Source organism: Parambassis ranga, chromosome 8, assembly GCF_900634625.1.
Source record: "Parambassis ranga chromosome 8, fParRan2.1, whole genome shotgun sequence".
In the NCBI taxonomy this organism is placed as follows: Eukaryota; Metazoa; Chordata; class Actinopteri; family Ambassidae; genus Parambassis; species Parambassis ranga.
This window is the reverse complement of record NC_041029.1, coordinates 16,120,579-16,142,508: the sequence shown is the minus strand read 5'-3', so window position 1 is coordinate 16,142,508 and position 21,930 is coordinate 16,120,579. Positions and strand designations below refer to the sequence as shown.

General features: G+C 45.1%; 1 long non-coding RNA gene across 1 annotated transcript in view; it reads left to right on the top strand.

Annotated features, from left to right (window-relative positions):
* Window positions 1–9,446: 9,446 nt before the first annotated feature.
* LOC114440377 (uncharacterized) overlaps window positions 9,447–21,930 on the top strand; it is a 34,535-nt gene continuing 22,051 nt past the window's right edge. Inside the window, exon 1 of the long non-coding RNA XR_003671126.1 lies at window positions 9,447–9,540. This is a non-coding gene — a long non-coding RNA (uncharacterized LOC114440377). The remainder of the gene's footprint in view (window positions 9,541–21,930) is intronic.

The window sequence follows — 21,930 nt, the reverse complement described above, 5'->3', positions numbered from 1 at the left end:
ACTGCACCCAAACACCCCCACAGGCCAAACACACCACCAGAAATATCTGCAGAAAAGTCCAGAGTGTGACCGTGTGTGGTTATTTTATGCATTCTTCATTTTAAACAAGACTTTTTCCTAAAGTTTAAAAGGATTAACTGATTAAATCAAGAACAGTGAGGGTCTAATCATAGTGATAATAACCTGGTGGACAGTGGAAATGGACTTCAGTAGACGCCACGTGTTGTTTGGACCAATCAGAGTCCTGTGAGGAGATGTTTGCAGCACACATCCTGTTTTATTCTGAAAGCAGTGTGTGTCGGTGTGTGTTCTACTTCCTCCTGTGATCACCTACCCGGTCCTGATTGTTGTCACCTGTGTCTCGTTACGTCCTGCTCCCCTCTGTGTGTCAGTGTGTACTCTGTGGTCATCCTGTTCCTACACCTCCAGTGTTTCTGGAGTTTATGGTTTGTTCATGTTTTCTTTCCTCCTGTGCCATTTTGGCTTTTTGTTAGCTTGTTCCTGGACCTTTTGTGAGGGATGTTTGGGCTTTATTTGGAATAAATCTCACTTTTCTTTGCATTTGTTGGCCCACCTGAACTTAACACATAACAGTGAGGGTGCCTTTTATGCACATCTTTTACTAAGACTGCCTCGATCAACATGCTAACTCCTTTAGCATGAAGCTTAAAGTCTGCTACATGCGTACATGTATCTACTTTGTTAAAGGCACTGGCTTCACTGTTGAATTTCCCAGTTCTGTTCAGAATATTTATGTCATATTGTAATAACACATCAGGAAGGACGTGCATAATGTTTGAGTGACAGATCATGGACAGGCTGCTCCTTCCTCGGCTTACTGACTTATTTTTGTCTTGCATGGCTAGAACCTGTGTCTGTTCTGCCTGTGTCTGTGCTGCCTGTGTCTGTGCTGCCTGTGTCTGTTCTGCCTGTGTCTGTGCTGCCTGTGTCTGTTCTGTGCTGCCTGTGTCTGTTCTGCCTGTCTGTTCTGTGCTGCCTGTGTCTGTTCTGTGCTGCCTGTGTCTGTGCTGCCTGTGTCTGTTCTGTGCTGCCTGTGTCTGTTCTGCCTGTGTCTGTTCTGCCTGTCTGTTCTCTGTTCTGCCTGTGTCTGTTCTGTGCTGCCTGTGTCTGTGCTGCCTGTCTGTTCTGCCTGTGTCTGTTCTGTGCTGCCTGTGTCTGTTCTGCCTGTGTCTGTTCTGCCTGTGTCTGTTCTGTGCTGCCTGTGTCTGTTCTGCCTGTGTCTGTTCTGTGCTGCCTGTGTCTGTGCTGCCTGTCTGTTCTGCCTGTGTCTGTTCTGCCTGTGTCTGTTCTGCCTGTGTCTGTGCTGCCTGTGTCTGTTCTGTGCTGCCTGTGTCTGTGCTGCCTGTGTCTGTTCTGCCTGTGTCTGTTCTGTGCTGCCTGTGTCTGTGCTGCCTGCCTGTTCTGCCTGTGTCTGTTCTGTGCTGCCTGTGTCTGTGCTGCCTGTCTGTTCTGCCTGTGTCTGTTCTGTGCTGCCTGTGTCTGTTCTGCCTGTGTCTGTTCTGTGCTGCCTGTGTCTGTTCTGCCTGTGTCTGTTCTGCCTGTGTCTGTTCTGTGCTGCCTGTGTCTGTGCTGCCTGTCTGTTCTGCCTGTGTCTGTTCTGTGCTGCCTGTGTCTGTGCTGCCTGTGTCCATGTGCAGTGTGTTCTTGGAATTCCTCGGTTCTCTGTGTAATAAATACAGATATCTGTTTTTGCATTGTTTATCTGGCACCAGTTAAATAATCATGTTCCTGTGTTAAATCATGATTTTTCACTGAACGTATGACAGAGCTATCTACCCCCCCACTGAAGGCAGCGTTTTTACGACTGCTCCACGGCGCTTTGGAAAATATTTGACTTGCTAAACATAACAAAGAAGCTGAAGATACCGTGCAGCATGAAGTCTGACTTCCTCTCTCGTCTCTCTGCTTATGTTACAGACACGTTTTCCTAATCTGTACATTGTTTCATGGAGGATCCAAAAACAGCCCAGCAGAAACCCGTCATTACGAGCCAGCGAGCCAGCGTGGTGTGGGCCCGCGCAGGGGGAACCAGGCAGGCCGTTTGGCTCAGCCAGACCATCACAGAGGCCAAGCAGGGTATGTTTCACTGATCCTGTACTTAACTGAAACCAAAAGTATTGTTATTCCCTCTCCGGTTTCATGTGAGTCTGCCATAAAAAGCAGAGGAGAGAGAGAGAGAGAGAGAGAGAAGCTTCGTGCTTCTACTTTGAAGCATCAGATCTGTGTCGGTCTAATAACTGTAATGAGGAGGAGATGAGGAAGACCTGTGGTTTACATGCAGAGTTTTTGATCATCTTAAGCAGTGTGTGTGTGTGTGTGTGTTTGTGTGTGTGTGTGGGGCTTGTGCTAGAAATGTGTGTGAAAGTTACACACAACCAGCAGAACAGGTTGTCTGACTTTGGCATTGGATAAACCCATTAATACAGGAACTATATTGCACAATATTGTTGTGTTTAAGTTGGCTGACACATGTTCTGCCTCTGGAACCTATTAAACACACACACACTGTCGTAAAGTGTGCATGCAACACGATCACACATTCTGTACACACATGAAGCTTATTTCAGGTCTGCAGACTTCACGCTCATATTAATTTGTGTGAGTTCCTGCTGCACTTTGCAGCTTAAATCACACACACACACACTCACACACACTCACACTCCGTGCACACACAGACTGATGTCACGGCCAATGTCAACTAATTCTTTTAAAAAGAGCGGGTTGAGAAATGAAAAGTTTAACCAGACGACCGGAATATTCCGCTGAACGTGACCATGAAAGCAGAATCATTCTGTTTATATAAATCAATGATGAATGGATTTAATTGTGCTGAATAATGTCATATTATTCACATAGACGTTCGTTAATGTCCATTAACTGATTGAACGCACAGCAGTGAGTCAGCTCGCTCACGTTCATTCATCATGCAATTTGTTTTCAGTCCCTCTGTCCAGCTGCTCTGCATTAACCTGCAGCTGAAAATAGACGGCGACAAACATGAAGGCTCTGTGCTAAAAACTGCACCATGTCCTGATGTTTTAGGAAAGTTACCGAGCCTTTTTTTAACTAATGAAACAACGAGAGCAGGAATAAAACAGAGCTGATAAAAGTCTTCCAGAAACAACAGAGAGAAAACCTCATTTATGGATTATTAAATATGTTCTTTATTTACTTGAACTAGCTCGCTAGCTGTTAGCATAGGTGCTGCGTACCAAAGGGCAAGGCAGGTATCTGCTTGGGACCAAGGGCCAGATGGGGGCCCTTGAGGGCTGACAAAATTTAAATTCTAGCGGTGTACAAAGTTTGCTGTGACAGTAGAAAATTGATTTCGATCCACCTCTTGGAAGTGGATCTAGCCGGATTTGCTTACATCTGGCTCAGGTCTGAACGCAAATCCAGCTAGCGACATGATACTTCGGGTTCACAGGGACAGTGTCCGGGTCGCGTACAAAAGCCGTAAGTAAACAACCGTCAAACTATGACAGCTTTGCTTTCTACAAAGGAATAAACTGCTTTTAGAACCAAAACCGAGCGACAAAAAAAAACGCATGATGAATGCACACGTGGTCCCACCATGGCCTGAACGGACTCTGTATATTACGAGGTGCCACCTAGTGGTTTGGAGGACAACAAACAAGCTGGATTAAGCCAGATTGAGCATGGACACGTGTGTGAAAAATAGGTCTGAACGTTACTTACTACTAACGTTACTGAAGGCGATCTGGATCTCTAGCGGGATTGACTTTCTCCAGTGTGAACGGGGCCTATAGGTATTCCACCGTAAAACCAAGGCAGGAGACAAAGGGTGTATTCTTCCCATGAGGACTTGCATGAGAATATTTGCACCTCAGCCTCTAAATAAACTCTCCATCAGGTCATCAGGGGAAACATCCAAGCAGCCGTATTGTGGCTTTTTTTTTTGTTCCTTGGAAAAGTGATGTGATTACCCCACTCTGCTGTTTATTATGATGAGCTGTCCAACATGAGCGGAGCCGTGTCATTGCTGCAGAAGGTCATTTATTTGAACACATGGTTGCTGTTAGCGTGATCATGATTAGCCCTGGAGATTCAGCGCTTCGGTGTCTGCTCCTTGGAAGCGGCTCCAGTGTCCTCGTCTTGTATCAATTCAAGCTAATTATCCTCCAATCCACTTTCCCCACCGCCCTCGCTGTGAGTCACATGTTTATGCCCAGTGTTGGGCTGATTCTGCTCTTAGTCACTGTAAACAGATCGCCGTGGCGTCCAGGCTGATGAGGTTTAGAGATCAGACAGGATGGGTTTGTTTAAATCTGAGGCTTTATTGCAGAGCTTAAGCAGGAAGTTCGGGGGAGCTGGGTTTCGGTTCTGTTTGGATACCGGCGCTTTTAATGAGACGATCCTGCCTCCAGCCATCAGAGCCAGTCAGAGTCCCTGCCGCCATGTGCACTGCTGGGATTCACACATTCTGGTCAGAGCAGCCGAGTCTGGACTCCACATGTAGCCTCTCCTGCAGAGGCCATGCAGACTGTAGCGTGATAGGAAATCTGCTCCTCCAAGACGCAGGTCATCGGTCATGAGTCTCCCAAGACCCGCAGTCCCCCCCCCAGATCTTTGGTCTTTGGCGAGCTTTAAATATTTGACCCACTAACTTTGGAGGCCCTTAAAACTGTACGTCCCCTCCTGCTCTGCATTCAACACACATCTAAAACTGGAGCTAGCAGCCTGTAAAGGTTAGCTTAGCACCAACACTGAAAGCAAGAGAAAAAAAGCTAGCTTGGATCTGCAGATGCCGCTCTTCCAGGACCTAACCAGGGTCAAGCTACATGCATGTGTGGACTACATCCTGACATAATCCCTGGTTCTCCTGATCTGGTCCAGAAATTCGTTCAAATGCTTTTTAGCATACAGTGAAGGCCATCGTCAATGTACCAGAGTTTCTAAAGTTTTCACAATATTAAGCTCTCATTTTCCTCCTCTGCTGCAGAAAGGTATGAACCCTGCTGCTGTGAAAAGCTGTGAGGAAGCAGTGAACCCTGTGCTCTTAGACCGACTGGCTGAACGTTTCTGCGAGTGGTGACCTGGGTAGTTCCTCAGGAAACTGTGGCCTGTAGAGAGTCTGAGGGTGGCCCCGGATCAAAGATATGTTGAGGAGAATATCGTCCTCCTTTCTGTCACACTGAAAGTCACATGCATGTGTTCATGCTTACTCTTTAGTACCAGACACTTACACAGTAATGGCACAGTAATGGCACAAACACATATTGAGTGAAAGAGGCCGATGCACCTGTGGAATTAAAAGGCAACGTGAACCACAGCACAAAGGCTGGGTCTATTTTTATGCAGCATATTTCCTCAAAGGGTGCCTGCAGACTTATGAGGCATCGATGCTTTTAGTTTCACACGAGGTGCCAGAAGCCAAATAAATGCAGCCGTTCCAGAATCGCCAAGCTCTGTGCGACAGAGCATTTTAGTCGTAAAGGCTCAGACCTAAGTTTCTGGGTGGAGTAGGTGTTTGCTTTTGTACAATACGAAACCTCACACTTGGCTGTGTTCTCACATGTAATTATCAAAATGTGTCAGCTGCCTACGGAAATATATCAGCAACACATATGAGACATGGAGGTGAGGTCGATTTCAAAAAGTGACACAATGTGACCAGAACATAAAGACACACACCTTTCCTGACTCAGTAATCAACATGCAGCATTATCGAGCTAAAGTTTCCTGTTTTTTCTTCCTGGTGATGCATTTCCTGTAAGCCCCATCGTATCTGGGCTTCTTCACGTTAAACCTCATTTCCTGCGGTCAAAAATAAATGTGCTGTTTTGTCTCGAAGCAGAGACGTCATCCTTATTTTAGTTATTTTTAAGTCCAGCACAGTTAAAAACACTACAGAAGCTATAGCCAAATCTGCTAGCTGGCGAGCTAGCTAGCCACAGTTTGAGAAAGACGACACATGAGACCGAGTTCCTCGGTCTTTGGATATCACTCAAGTGTGTTTATCTAAGCTGTTTGGGTTTTGACAACCTCTGCATGTCGTGAATATATGTGAATGTATATGTAGGTATTATTCTAAAAATGCTAAGCTAAGTGCAAAACAACAGAAAGTAAGTGAGGTGTCTGAGGATTAGCTTATATATTATCATGTGTACATAATTTCACTATAAGGATACTTTTACCTTTTAAGGACAAAGTTGCTAACATTATGCTAAACATTGATAGCATCCCAGAACCTGCGTATGTGTTAAAATGATATAAATGTAACACCACAAGGAAAGGTTGTTAGCATGCTCTGTGGCTCCATAGTTGCTAGCATAGATTTTAAGCTAGTTTTTTGGATGTACGCTAATGGACGAAGCTCTAAATTGAGGCATTTCTTACACTTCTGTGTTCTTTTGTTTTGTTTTGATTTCAGTACTAACTAAGCTTTGTGTGTGTAACCTTGACGGACCTTGTTGCTGCTAGTGGGTCAACATTACGGTTATTTGAGAGGCCAGATCCCAAACAGCTCAGTCAAAAGTTAAGGGAACGGTGGCCTCCTCTTCCTCACCTTCCTCCTCCTCCTCGTTGTTCCAGGCTGCCATTAAAACTATTTAAAGGGTGTCCACACACTGTGCTCCTGGCTGTCTTTGGTCATCTCAAACACTGCATGCCTTTCTTTGTTTTGAGGTCGTAACCCTTTAGCGAAACCATCCTCACAGCGTGACTGCAGAGGAAAAACGTCAGCTGACATTTAATAGCCTTTGACAGCCAGACATGCACATGGGAGGAATAAATGTAATATATTACAGATATAAATGAAGACGTATATATAAACACATGCGTCTCTTTTTGTCACACAGTGAGCGCCCCCTTCCTGGCGTCTGCGCCGTCATCCTGCAGGACTGAGGGCTGTTGGAACGGCGTCCGCTCTGAGGTGGGTGTGTCTTATTTTCCCCACGACGCCGTCGTCCTGTCATAAAGTGTTTTGGAAGCCTGTTTGCGTCCAGACAACAAGTTGCATCACTGCAGGAGGAGGGAAGCTGGCCGCATTCCAATACTATATATAGCACATGAAGAAATAATATGGATGAACTGCTGCACCCGATGCATCCGTGGAGCTAAAGCATAGATAGTGTGGATGCTCTCTGATGTCACCAAGTCCTCACGCTGATCGTCTTTGCTTCCTGTTTTACTACATATCTTCACATCGCTGTCGGATGGTCTGAGGCGGCAGCAGCAGCAGCAGCAGCTCAGACAGTGATGGCTGGTTAACCACACAAGCATTCTCACTTTGCAGAAGATTACAGTAAGCAGCAGACCTTAGCATTACCCACCCTGCGATCCATGACTCTAAAATAGCCACTCAGAGGCCCCACTTTAACCATCCCCACCCACCCACACCCACTCCCACTCCTCCTCCTCCTCCTTTAACTTGTCTGGGGCCAGTCCAGCTAATTATGACCCAAAACGTTTCTTGCTCTGGGATTTGGTTCATTCTCTGCTGGGTTCAGATGAAAGATGAGGAGGGAAATGAAAGGAAGTCGCACCACTTGCAGTGCATTTTTTACAGGAAGTCATTATTTACTAGTTTCGCTCCGTCTGTGACGGGGTGGAATGGCGTGGGTGTCTCTTGACCCCCAGAGATTTTTTTGTGCTGATACATTTGATCCTAAAAATCCCCTCATGATGGTGGAAGCTGGCTGCAAACACACACACACACACACACACACACATATCTGGCTTTTGTCTGCAGTTTGTCCAGCTGACAGTCATGTTCACCCCTTCTCTGCTGCGCGGGCATCAGCTTCGACCCTCTGACCCTCTGTCGCCCACTCAGCCACAGATTTCCTGCATTTCTAATCAAACTATGTTTGAAAGCAATGAAAGTAAAAGTCTTCGTCTATATGTCCACATGTTTCATGAATGTAACCATGGGTCATTATATTATGACCAAATGAACCGTTCTTGATTAGTTTTTCCTTTTAACTTTTAAATGCACCATTGCAGTCATTAGCTGCTATGCTGCTCCATGTGTTGTGCGTTTTTTTTGTCCCGTGTCGCTCGTTCCTTCGTTTTTTTCGGTTCATAAAGCAGTTTATTCCTTTGTAGCCCCGTGGAAAATAAATTCGGGGGCAAAGCTGTCGTAGTTCGTTGGTTGTTTACATACGGCTTTTGTGCGCGACCTGGACACTGTCCCCGTGAACCGGAAGTATAGCTAGCGGGATTTACTAGCCGTATTTGCGTTCAGACCTGAGCCAGATGTGAGCCAATCCAGCTAGATCCACCTATGAGAGGTGGATTGAAAACTATCCAGATATATGCAGAGACGGCCCGAATCCCACTCTAGCTCTGTTTACAGTGTGTGTGTTTTGTGAATGTTTTACCTTCTGCAAAGACGACCTGCTTTCAGATCATGGATAGATAAGATAGAGAAATCCCCTCTAATAATGTTAAACTCCCCGTTTCCAGCTCAGTGTTTGTCTTTGTGCCCCGAATCACTTGAATAGAAATTAACCCTGCATTGTCTCAACAAGTGATACCACCGACAGGCCTCGTGTGTCTAGACAGAGACAGATACAGCTATCTAAATGACTGCCTGATGTCTTGTAGAGTGGAGAGCTGGATTCCTGAGCCCATTGTTTGGGGGGACAGTGCAAGGCCTTGATGTGGGCCCTGGGAGCTGATAAAATGTCCACAGAAGGATGTGTTTGCTCATTATTGGTGCCGGTTTCAGGAAACACATGGCTTCTCTGGCCACTGATGAGCCCTCTTTATTTCCTGTGAATGTGGCGGAAACAAGGGCAGGTACATACCGTAAGGCTCGTACGTTTAAAGATTCATCAGAATCCTTTGGTGCTTGTGGCAGGTGGTGTCTGGGTGTAGAAGCCACAGAGTGTAAATAGTTTGAAGAGCTGTGGCCTGAGGTCGACCAGGAGCAGAGAGAGTCCTCAGAACGCGTATAAACACTCGGGCTGCCGGTTTATTTAGACTTTATGTCCACAACAAATGACGTGAAATGAGAAAGCAGGAAACCGCGTTTGGTTTCCCCTCACTGTGACGCAGTCAGCACTGAAGGCTTGATCTTCGTCATCACACGAGAGACAGAAACAAAAGAGGGAAAAGGAGCACAATGAAACATGTCAGGCAAGAACACGGCTGCAGGTCTGTTCATCTTTGGAAAACTTAATCTTTCTCAGTGGAAAAGGCGCTCATGGCTTCATCATTAAATAGAGGATAAAATAGGAATAAAACCCTTCAATGACTCCTCGGACGCAGAAGATTGAATAAAGACGGGCCTGCCCTTGTACCCGCTGCCCTTCGCCTCCCTCCACACACACCGAGTCTCTTATCGTGACTTGTCATCAAACACTCATATCCTCACATTGTCCCAGAGGAAAGCTGACCTCCCAGCTGTAGATATAAACTCCATGTTCTCCTCCTCCTCCCTCTCATAAAGAAGGGACACGGGGTGACGGGGCACAAACTGCACTTTTTTCTGTAATAAGAGGACTTCCCAAACATAAACGGGTACAGTCTTCTCCTGAGGCCAGTTTCCATGTGAGTACGTGTGACATGTGTCACCATCACACGAGAACGTTTGATGCTCTGTGTGGACACGATGTACTCAACACAGAAGTGAAAGTACTGATGAAGGTTTCTCTTTCGTTACCTTACTGTTTCCTGGCAGTAGGTGGCGTTAATCCACATTAATGCTGGCTGCGATAGCACCTAGCTACCTGCTAGCACGTTTATTTACCTGTTTTGGTGTTTTGCATCATTAGCGTGGTAGCTTTGTAGCTGTGTTGATGTTAGCATTAGCATTAGCATTAGCAGGTATTAGTATTGTTGTGAATTCTTTTCTATGTTAGTACTGAAATTAGATGGATATATAGATGCTATAATGGTGACTCCAACGTTGGTTGCAGCTGTGTCATTGTGTGTGATATCTGGAGGGGTGTGTGTGTGTGTGTGTGTGCAGCAGAAGGGTTGTAGGGTCAAGGCGAGACAAAGGCGGGGGGGGCGTTGTTTGTTCAGGAACAGGTCCAAGTCTGGAGAAAAAAACATGTGGGACCATGGAGACGCAGCAAAGGGACTCTTCTCTGTCTCTGTTTGGCTTCATGTTCTCCTCTGGAGTCAGACGTCCTTCATCGCTGCTCTTATTTGATGGTCCCTCCTGCCAAAAAAAGTGACCACAATCTTTTTTTTTTTTTTTTTTTTTTTCTCTCGATACAACTTTTATCTAAACAGTGATGATTAAAACAGTCAGAGCTTCAGTTACATAACTCCACATGTTTCTGAAAGTGTTCCAGTGCAGCAAAGCTCATTACGGCTGTGGAGCCTGCAGCCACATTCCTGACGCCTGAGTCTGAAAGGAAGGGTGTGTGTGTGTGTGTGTGAGTGAGTGTTAGTGTGTGTGTGTGTGTGAGTGTGTGTGTGTTGTATTGTTTCCTAACTTTAAATGAATGCCACAGGGACAAACATTTCCACTGACTTCATACATATCACTCTATTGCTTGTGAAGACGTTCAGTCCTCCAGTGCACCTTCACACACACACAGACACACACACAGGGTCTGTGGTAAACAGTGGGCTGTCAGGTCAGCTGACAGCGCTGTCACTGTTGAAGACCATAGTAATTTGTTGTCAGACTGCTGGTAACGGTTTTTAATGTGTTAACCCTTAAAACCTTTTAGTTTGCATTTAAATACAACTTTTCATGACAGATGTTTCACAGGAACTTCTATCTTCATTAGTTTCTATTGAGTTAGTGTTTATATCCATTATTTGTTGCCATTTCAGTTGTTTACATGTTATTTAGCAGGATGTTTCAGCTGTTTTTATCTGATAGTGTCGCTGATTTCTTTCCTAAATATTAACATTATTTCTATCTAATAATTTAGTGCTTATTTAGACACATTTTCAGTTGTTTATATCTGCTAATTTACTACTACTATTATTTATAACTATAGCTAACTATAGCTAGCTAAATTCCAACTGCTCATATTTAGTGTTTTTTATCTCAATTATTTTAATTGTCTAGAAAATAAATCAATTCATTTGTTGTGAAATGTAATAAATGAAAAAGAGATGAGGGAAAATACACACAGAAGTCATGTTGTGTAAATATACATACTGCACAACAACGCTTCATGTTGCTGTGAGGATGTTATAATGAAAGCTCACTCACAGCTGGCAGGTTGGAGCATGCACGGCTGCAGGCTCCTCTGGTCTCATATCGATAGTGATTCCTGATAAGCTAAGTCAGCAAACAGGCCGTGTTTCTCCTCCTCTACCACTTCTTCTGGCTTATGTCAGCGCAGCTCGTATAACACGACAGGAGCTTCGCTCTGCTAAATATGGGGATTACATGGTTAAACAAACTGTAATGACAAATGCTCAGTCCGTGGAGAAACAATGGGATACGCAGGACGAGAAACAGATCGCTGCTCTGAATGGTGTCAAAACATGAAGCCTGACGTGATGTAACCTCGGCCCGTGTTTGGATTCCCATCATCACAGCTGGGATGTTAACAGGCCTCGTGTTTCCTCCTATTAATACCTCCAATCCCAACATGAGGAGCAGAGAAGACGTTTTTATTATTATTACAGTGAACGGTGGGAATCTGTGTGTGACAGTCAAACATCCAGAACTAATAAGTGACGCTGATGATGATGAGGCGCAGGAACACGGTGGGAACGGCTCCATCTGATAAATACTGAGACTCAGAGCCACTGTGTGTGTGTAGCTTGCAGAAACTGTGGGGGCACGACCAAGGCGAGGTGGGGTTTGACCCAGATTTACGTCTCTGATTCAGTCACAGAACGACTTTCAGCCACAGTTCTCACAGACAGCAGATCAACAGCGTGCCTTTTGACTCTGTGGTTTGTGTCTGAAGGTGGCGAGGCTGGCACCCGACCTTTGTTCTCTCCTACGTATATCTGTGTGCTTTTAATGTCTGTTTCCCTGCTGTTGTTTACTGCTGTGTGTGATCGTGTGAACAGTTCAGCTCAGGTGAAGGGATGCTGATTTTTGCCTTTATCTCCATCATCATCTTTGTTTGGAGTGTTTCTCAGACAGCATGTGGGAGGAGCGTTTTCAAAGTGTTCTTTAGTAAAAGGGTATTTTAGTGCTTCCTATATGTCAGCTCTGCAGTGTGGGAACTGCTGTGGCAGGAATGTTCAGACTGACCGTGGGCTGTGTGTTTAAATAAATGATGGATGAAACCAGAGCTGACCTGATTTTCGTCCATTTGAAGTGAGGGAAGTGAAGAAAATGGAAAAATCCTTTCCATAAACTAATATTTACATTATGTTCTGCTGGAAAAACAAACCAAAATCCTCTCCTCGATACAACTGTGCGGCTTAATTTCAGAAATGTTCGACATGCTGGTGGATTTAACTTGTTGTTCTGTTATTTTTGTTTTTAAAGGTGTTTTTTCGTATGAACCTACACGATAGCCTGACATGAAAACTGTGAAGCAGCTGGACTTCCATAAACTTGTGTTGGAGATGATGATTTGTTTGATATTTTGCTAACAAAGAGCTGAAATCACCCACAGTTGCTAACCTTTAAAGATCATCAGTGGCTTGTTGTGTGTCATCTTCTGCCCCCCAGAGATGTGAAAAAACACCACAATGACAAAAACCTAGAGTCAGTAAGCAAAGAGACCCACGGTTGTTTTTTTTTTAATGTCTTTTACTTTCGCTTACTGAGCAACATGTCGGAACAGCTGAGGTGGCAAAATGTCATAGACGTTGATTGTTTGGGGGTTCTGGCTCTGGGTTTCTATGAAGCCCAGAGAGTTTGAGAGATTGTAAAAGATGTTATAGAAACACATTTGAACTGAACTGGGCCAAAGGTAACACACTTTTAGTGTGACGTTCGACATGGCCTCAGTTAAGAGTCCAGTGCAGTCACCGTGGTGATACCTGAAGCTGGAGTTTTGTCGACTCTGAATCCTGTCCTACAGTCAGAGAGACTTTGACTGGATGCGTCAGACTGCAGAGTTGTTTTGGCATCACTGTGCTGATGGCTCTCTACTGTCCAGTAGTGTTTTAGATCTCTTAAAGCTGAATGAACCTTAGAAAAAACCTCAAACTTTCTCCACTGTGTGCATCCCAGTTGCATTTTTGCTCTCTGCTCCCTCCTCTGCCTTTCACAGGGCGGCCCGACCAAACAAGGCCCCAGGCTGTTTGTTTTACGGTGGGGCCTTTCTTCCAGGGTTTCTGAATGCTGTGGTGGGAAACAGGGAGGGGAGAGACGGCAAGAAAATGACCCAGAGGAAGAGACAGGATGCCAAAGAAAGCCCGTAAGATGCACTGCTTGTGTCACCGCTTGGCCTCTTTTTTTGTCTCTTTGGCTTATCAGCTGCAGGTCAAGAAGTTACAGGGAAGTGATCCTGAACCTCTAAAAGTTTACATCGACCTAGTTTCAGTGTCACATATTCACCGATTTTGATGACTTCCATGAGTCCAGATGGAGGAGGAGAGAGTGGAGGGATCAGGATGGAGGCGTGGGGTTTCATGAGAAATGTGGTGTTCTGCCAGGGGATGTAGAGGTCTGAGGGGCGAGGGTGCGTTGGTGGTGGGGGGGCGCCCTGCGAACACAGCCGCTCCTCTGCAACGACTTAAGAAGGGGTTGTGTGAAGCGGGTGCCTCCCTCACTCGTGGTGGTTGAGCGTGGGAGGGAGGTCACGGACCCACCCTCCCTGCGCAGAGCACGGGCTGACGAGGGGAAAATAACAGGGCGAACCGGCCCGAGGGGAACACTGCAGCGCCACCCTCTAATCAAACCCACCTCACTCACATATGGACCAGAAAAAGTACAGGCTTGTACAAAGAAACACACACATGCTCGACATGTACAGTAACACACTGAAAACACAGTGTTGTGAGGTGAGATACATTCGCACAGTTTGTGTTAAAGCACCAGAGGCTGAACCAAAGGTCACGTTTGGGGGATTTTCAGGTGCTTTGGTTGTGGTAAAAATTCATCAAACAGCCTTAGAAAGCGACTATTAGCATGCTAGAAAACTGATGAGACATTGATCTGTTTAGTGTGCTAGTTATTGTCTGATAATGGAACCTGGTTTATCCAAACTCCCTGGGCTAAACTACCACGACCACTCAGGTTCTTAATGACTCTACATTAGCTAGCAAACCCGCTAACTTTCAGTGGCCTCATCAGCCCAAGGAAGAATTTAATTGAATAAATTCTGTAATCAATTAAAGACCTTGTTATGATTGATAGGTAGCCAGCTAGAATTAGCTTTGTTGGCTTAGTGTAAAACTCAGATCGACAATCCTTTAATTCTGTCACCCATTTTTTGCTGAAGGGTTTTAAAGTTCATGGGTGCCATTTTGGCTGTAGCTGATGCCAGGTTAATCCAAATATGGGCAAAGAGGTAGAGCAAGCGTGAAGCTGAGGTGGGAAGAACGCTAGCAGTCAGTGATAGCTTTCACCTGTCACCCTGCTTTCTATTGTGATCAAAACAAAGCTATAGAATCCAGCAACTCCACAGGGTGGCTGAACTCTTCCAGAGACAGGATCAGGAGCTTGGTCATCTATGAAGGGCTCAGTGTAGAACTGCTGCTCCTCTACATTGAGAGGGGCCAGTTGAAGTGGGTTGTGCCCCTGGTTTAAATTGCCCCCCGGATGCCTCCCCGGGAGCGTTTGAAGTGTTTCGGGCATGTCCATCTGAGAGGAGGCCCTGGGGCCGACACAGGACACACAGGAGGGATTACATGTTTTGGGTAGCAGAGGAATGTCTTGGTATCCCCCCTAGGTCCTGGCTTTCCTGCTTATCCTGGAAAAAAAATGTATGCATGGAGTTTTCAAAATATTCGCCTGTCTGTTGGATTGACTCATTTTTCGGAGCCATCCTCTAGTGGACATTTTAGGAGCTGCAGTGTTTTGGATTGCTGTTTTTAGCCTGAGAGGTTACTGTGTGGTGAAACAAAGCTATCGTGACTGTGAAAGTGTACCTAAGCTGACCAGCATGTTAGCATTTAGCTCACCCGGTGATGCAGTCCACGGTCTAGTCCTGCAAGAAGCAGAACCTTGTTGTGCAGCTTTGTGCTGCATTCTGGTCTGGTTTTATGTTTGACGCGTGCCCAGACAAACGCATTCCTAAAAACCTCACTGGCTGAATTTGTACACATCTTTAAACATGAAGAAAGACAGAACCCAAACCCTTTAAATAGACCGCTGGGTTTGAACATCACTTACATGTCACCAGGCTGTGGTCAGAGAAAATATTTAGCATGGACCCGGGTGATTTATAGCCACTCAGACTACAAACGGATCTGTTTTATTTGAACTTTGGTCTGTATCTGAAGTGCAGTCTGTTTTACTAACATTTCACATGACTCTTCTCATAAAGTCTGGGGCTTAAAAAGAGCCGGAGTTGCACAAAAGAAAGAATTCAGCAGAGGAGCTGTCGATCATGTTTAGCTGGTCCGGCGTGTGAGGGATTTTGGTATCGTGTGATTGAGACTTCGCTGCCAAGCACAGAAAGGGCATGTAAGCTAGAAGCTGAGAGTTTCTTTTGTCATGTGTGTGTTCACAGCAGAGCTTGAATTGATGTGTGACTTTCTCAAGTGAAGTCTGTGACTGCTTGAAGAGGCCTTGTGTGCACATCATCGTCTTCTTGAAGGTGATTTATCTCGGCTCGGGTCCTGTCTGACATCTTTATTGTCAACATTTGGACCGACAGTTAACAGGATCAGATCAGAGCGGAGTGAATTGAAGGATTCTAAGCTGAACCATGTGGAACATTTATGGGTACGAGGGGGTGCAGGGGGATGATCGCTCTGCTCAATGTCTCCATTGTGCTATGAACATGTGCTGTGGGAGTGGGTCAGGGGGCTAAACGGGCCGATTCCCCATTTCTGAAGGGATTAAAGGGGCGAACAAAACACAACCAGCAAAAAACCATCACGCAATTTTAGGATGCAACACCTGATTGAGCCGGATTGAGCATGTGCGTGCAATAGTCGGATTTGAAAATAGGTCTGAACGTATCTGGCTTCAAAGCAATCCGGATTCAATAAAGATCTGACTCTCCCCAGTCTGTTCACACAATCCGTATTTGCGTTGTTTAGAATCCAGATATGGCCCGAATCCCGCTCTAGCCGGATTGATTTCAATCCACCTCTCGGAGGTGGATCTAGCTGGATTGGCTTACATCTGGCTCAGGTCTGAATGCAAACGCGGCTAGTGAATCCTGCTAGCGACATGATACTTCCTAGTTCACAGGGGCAGTGTCCTGGTCGCGTACAAAAGCTGCATGTAAACAACCGTCGAACTACGACAGCTTTGCCCCGAGTTTATTTCCCACAGTGCTACAAAGGAATAAACTGCGACATGGGACAAAAAAAAAAACAATTTTAAAACGCATGACGCATGCGCACACGGCCCTACCGCGGCCTGAAAAGACTCTGTATATTACGAGGCGCCACCTAGCGGTTTGGAGGACAACAAACAAGCCTGGGTTAAGCTGGATTGAGTGTGAACGTGCGTGTGTGAGAGCCAGATTTGAAAATAGGTCTGAATGTATCCAGCTTAATGGAGTGAACAGGTTTTGGCTGGTCAGGATATATCTAAGACCTCAGAAACGCTTTTTGTATTTTTCACAGCTACACTCCCATCATCATAAACAGTGTGGAACATGATAACAGCAGCACATACTGCATCCTAATATACAGCAGTGCTATAAATACTACTTATGGGAAGCAGAGTTTTCTTTGACCTCTTGTTGACTGCAGGTGTTTGGTCATAAATCAAAGAGACTGAAGTCATGTCCTCACATACACTGCTAGAGCAGCACTTAAGAGATCATCACAAACAAAAGGGTTCATCTTCTGGGAAATCCAGAATGTACTACTTTTGTAAATTATAGTATCTTCAATTATTTTAACCCAGCAGAGTCATCTGATTGTTCTTTTTTTACCACTCAGACAGAAGTCAGATGTTGGTACGTGTTAGCGTGAGTTAGCCTGACCATAACTAAAGTGTAGACAGGCATTAAACGTCAACTCTCTCTTGAATTCTTCCTGCAAAGCTGTCAACTGACGCCAATAGCAATAAAGGATTTATCCTAAAAATCTGTGTAAGAAAACAAACATTCCTCCGTTTCCCTCCTGTTATTCTTGGCACGTCAGTTTGTTGGACAGGCCAGCCATGAGCTTGGACACCGGAGCCTTTGGGAAACGCTCTCTTCATAATTGGCATATCTTTGGTGGTGTTTATTGCCAAGTTTTCCCACACACAAAACGACGGGCATTCCATCTCTGAAGCCTACAGTCAATAATCTGTCAGAGCGGCTCATAACTCATCTTCTCTGCAGCCTGAATGTGGTTGAAAATGATTCTGACGTGTCGTGTAAACAATAAAAAGTCATTACGCTGACAAGCAGGGCATGTCAGGACCTGCATGGCCTTTGACACAGTTGGAGGTTAGAGTCACAGTGACAGCAGGATACACCCATGGCTTTCAGATATGCTGATTAAACACCAAGGAACATATTTTTTATAAGGTCTTATGATTCTCATGACAGCTCTGTGTGTGTGCGCCTACGTGAGTGCACACATGCTCCCACTAAGTGGGCAGATGACCTGGATTTCCCATCCTTGGACACTCATCCCGAGGAAGGACAAAGGGAAGCTGCTGTGGGCCCTGATGCTCTGAGACCCCCTGTAACTCAGGACACCTGTGAAAAGGTTCACATGTTATTAGAAGTCATTTTTTATGACTTAAAATAACACACAATGACATTTACTTAACATTTAGTTCAGCTGGCTTCCATGACTGGACACAGCTGTGCTGTAAGCTTTGGGTCATAAAGAGACATGTATGTGGCTGTAAAAACACTAAATGAAGCAGAATTTGGATGCTTCTTTCTTTTTTTAACCTTTTACAAATCCAAAAATTACAAGAACAAAATGTAGTTCCTTTTTTTTGTAGATGTCGCCATCTTGGACCCCCAGAAACGTGCTGACAGCAGCAAAGTTTGCCTCCCTCCATCTTAGTGAAGAGGGAGTTCTAGTTAATTTTCTCCCATAGATCAATCTAGTTGGCCCCTGTTCAATATGTCACATTCACCAGATACAACGCATGGTTCTTAGTGGTGGACCCAAGTCTGATCCATGGTTACAGACTGCTGCAGAAATGTCTGAGGATCCACCTCAGAAATGCTAGATTGTCTCTGGATCTCCTCACCAGGCCCATGGTGAGCTGATAGATTGGTCATTTGTAGTTGGTTGTGGATACGTTCCTGGGAGATTCCCAGCTCTGTGCCGGTGTTGGTGTTCTGATATCATGACCTGGATCTTGTTGGATCTCTCTTGTGCGGTCAGCTCCCAGACTCTCTCAGCAGTCTGCACCATGCTGGAAGAAGGAGCAGCACAAACGGAACGTTTAAAACTTTCTACCGTCCACTTTTGGACATAAACTTATCAATCACCCCAGAGCAACACATGTGCTGCAGGCAGAGTTTCAAACAACTGATCCTGACACATCCAGCTGTGACTTTGACACATTCCAGGGGTGATTCCCACCGGACAAGTTCAACGCTGACGGACGCATTCCTTCTCTGGCATCCCGTCAGCAGACCCACCTGGTCCCCCTTTCAGTTTCCACGTGTTCTGCAGGCCTGTGACCTCCCTGACCTGCTGCACTGCAGCCACTAAAACCCACTAAAACCCACCGCTTGTTCACAGCCGAGGATTTGTTGTATTATTGTTGGAATTCAGACTGGAAATGCGTGGGCGGCAGAGGATGACATATAGCAGTTGGTTCTAGTTTTTCGTTCTGCCCTCTGGTACATTCATGTACTGACTGCTTCATGGTCTGCTCACTCTCCCTCTTGTTTTATCCAGATTTGTTCCTTCTTCATTGATTTATTGAACTCTCCTTCTGTGGTGGAGCACACATGTGTCAGATGGGTGTTGAAGGATCATGGAGGGCCCCTCACTGTATCAGCTACACCTCTAAATACTCACCCACAGCCTGCCAGGGGTCGCGACCTGCAGGGTGTTCAGGGGACCAGTTGCTGCTCGGGGCCCTCTCTGCTGGTGAAGGTCACTGCATGTGACTGAACCACTTGCTTCGGATGTCAGAGGATAATTTACGGTGGTCCTTTAATGTCACACAGCAGCTCTGACAAATGTCACACTTCACTATGAAGTGAAGAAGCATGTGTGAGAAGTGGATTAAAAAAAATCTTTTGGAAAACGGTGCACGGTGAGAAAATGGAAAAGTTTCAGCTTCAGTCTAAGCAAACCATCTTGTGGTTATTTTTCTAAGGATTACCAAAACCAGGTGGTCCAATCATGCTGACCTCTGAGATCCAAACTTTGGGAAAACCTCATGAAAGAAAGTGAGCAGCCGCAGCTCTGCTGGGTGTGTTTATACTCTGGATTCACCACCATCTGCCCGCTGACGTCACGTCACTGATCCCTGCAGCTGAGATCTCGTCCTTTTTTTTTCTTATTTCTCAGGAGACTTATGTCTAAACAAAATCCCTTCATGCATTTCTCCATGAGAAGCTTCTGTGTCCCTCTCAGACAAGCTGCAACAAGCAGAGCAAAGAGCGATGACAATGAAAAGATTAGCATCCAACCTGCGGGAGAAAACAGGAAGTGAAAAATCTGCATCCTTTTATCTCCATCACACATCTGCATCTTCTCCATCCAGCTCTCTGACAGTCAGCCAACACGGTACTCAGCGTCTGCATTCCTTCCATCCTCAGGCCTGCTCTCACAGCAGCTCAGGGGACAAACACACAAACCGCTGCTGTCAGCCCCAATAGAGGAATCATGTAGGAAGTTCCAGCTCTGTGTTCCACAGGCATTTTTGGCTGCTGCAGGAGAGTTCTGAGTCAGAGTGCGCAGAAAAATGTTCAGTCAGGAGTGCGGTGTGTGTCACTGTGGCAGGATTTCACTCCACATCCTGGTCTGACAGGATTGCAGGTGATTTTAATGCAGGTTGTACAGAACATAACTACATGAGTGTGTGGATGTCAGTCAAGTTTCAGAAACTTGGACGTGATTGAAAGTGGACTGATTTCTGGTGTCACAACTCCCCCTGCTGGAGACGTAGAGAAAACGTTTCTGAAACCAGCACCTGCTGAGGATTTAGAGACACTATGGGTACACAACAGCTTATAAAAACATGAAGATGTTGCAGCTTCCTTCCACAAATCAAAGATTGTTGGGTTAATTGTTGACTCTAAATTGGCCATAAGTGTTGGTGTGTTGTTTGTCTCTCTCTCTTTCGTGTTGGCCCTGTGATGGACTAATGACCTGACCAGAGTGTAGGTCCAGTCCCCTGTGACCAAAGCAGCTTAGGTAAATGGGTGGATGGATGTAATACAAGCAGATCTTAGCCTGAGTTTCCCTCTCCATCAAGTTTCTGATCCATGTAGCTTAATGTTCACAAGATGATATTTTAGCTCCTCATAGCAGCAAAAGACATAATGACATTTATGTTCTTATGTTTTTAAACTCCACCTAAAAATCAAGATATTTGATCTGTTTTAATGATTACACCCATTTGCTTCTGCTCCACATACATGTCAACAAAACGGTTAAAAATTCTGAATTATATGCATTATAGTGTATATTGTGGTGTGTATAGTGGGCAGCAGTGGCTCAGTGGTATAGCAGGGTTGTCCAATAACCGGAAGGTTGGTGGTCAATTGGTTGGTCAATCCCAACTCCTCCCTAGTCACTGTTGTGTGTCCTTGGGAAAGGCACTTTACCCGCATAGCCTCCAGTGTACTCACTGGTGTATGGCGCTCTTTGCTCGGCTGCCTTAAGCAATTTCCCCATTGTGTGACTAATAAAGGTTTCTTAATTTTTTCTTAAATATAATTTGGCCTACTCACATACAAAATTACATCAAACGGAAATATACATGAGTTTGAAGAATGTTTGCTTACATGAGGAAACAAAGGTCATACACATCTGTAACTCTTTAATACACTGACATGTATGCTTCTAGCAACATTAGCATGAAGCTAGCTTTGTCTTATATTAGATAAGATGGTGCTGAATCTGTTTTTTTCCTCTGAAAGCAGCTGTGAATCCAAAACAAGGAGCTGAACAATGCTAAAGCAGACACACAGTATTTTGTGTTGTGTTATCACATGATCATAAAACTATATTAGACTTAACAGAAATATTTGTACCCAGCGATGATCAGCTACATCAGCACACTGTGACCTCATTCATCACTCTTCAGAGTATAACTCAGCAGCTGTTCACTGAAAACACAGACATCTTTAAACCAACACATTCAGCTGGCAGAAGAAACAAACAGCAGCCGCCAAAACAAGCACCGCGGACGCCAACCAACAACAACAACACATATTTCACACCTGAAGCTGCTCCTTTGGGTCCTTCTGCAACATTTTCATTGTTGTGAGAAAAAGCAATCATGACATTATATTTATTACAGACACACAGCAAGTTTCCCTCATATTTTCTTAAAAAATACACAAACGTAGTCTGTTCTCTTGAGTCATAACATAAAGTTAAATCAACTTGAATGTGAAGATTTTAATACAGCAGCTGCATTTCCTCTTTGTGCCACCAGGTGTCGCCCCACATCCAGTGTGCCGCTGTGCTGTGATTGATGGGCTCTGCACACACACACACAGATGTGTTAACTCTTATAAACACATCCAGACAACAAAACAACAAGAGAAAGAGAGAAGGAGGTGACGATGAGCAGAGGTCGCATCACTTCACAGTCAGTAAATGTTTGTTATTGACGAGTTCAGCGTGTGAAATTTACACGTGTATATTATCCAGTGTGTGTGTGTGTGTGTGTGTGTGTCAGATGGTGTGTTTGGCTCTGCACCTCTCTGACTCTGTTTCATGCCGTTATGATACCTTAAATTACACGTTATATTAATGTCCGCTGCCCTGCCAAGACTCTAAGGG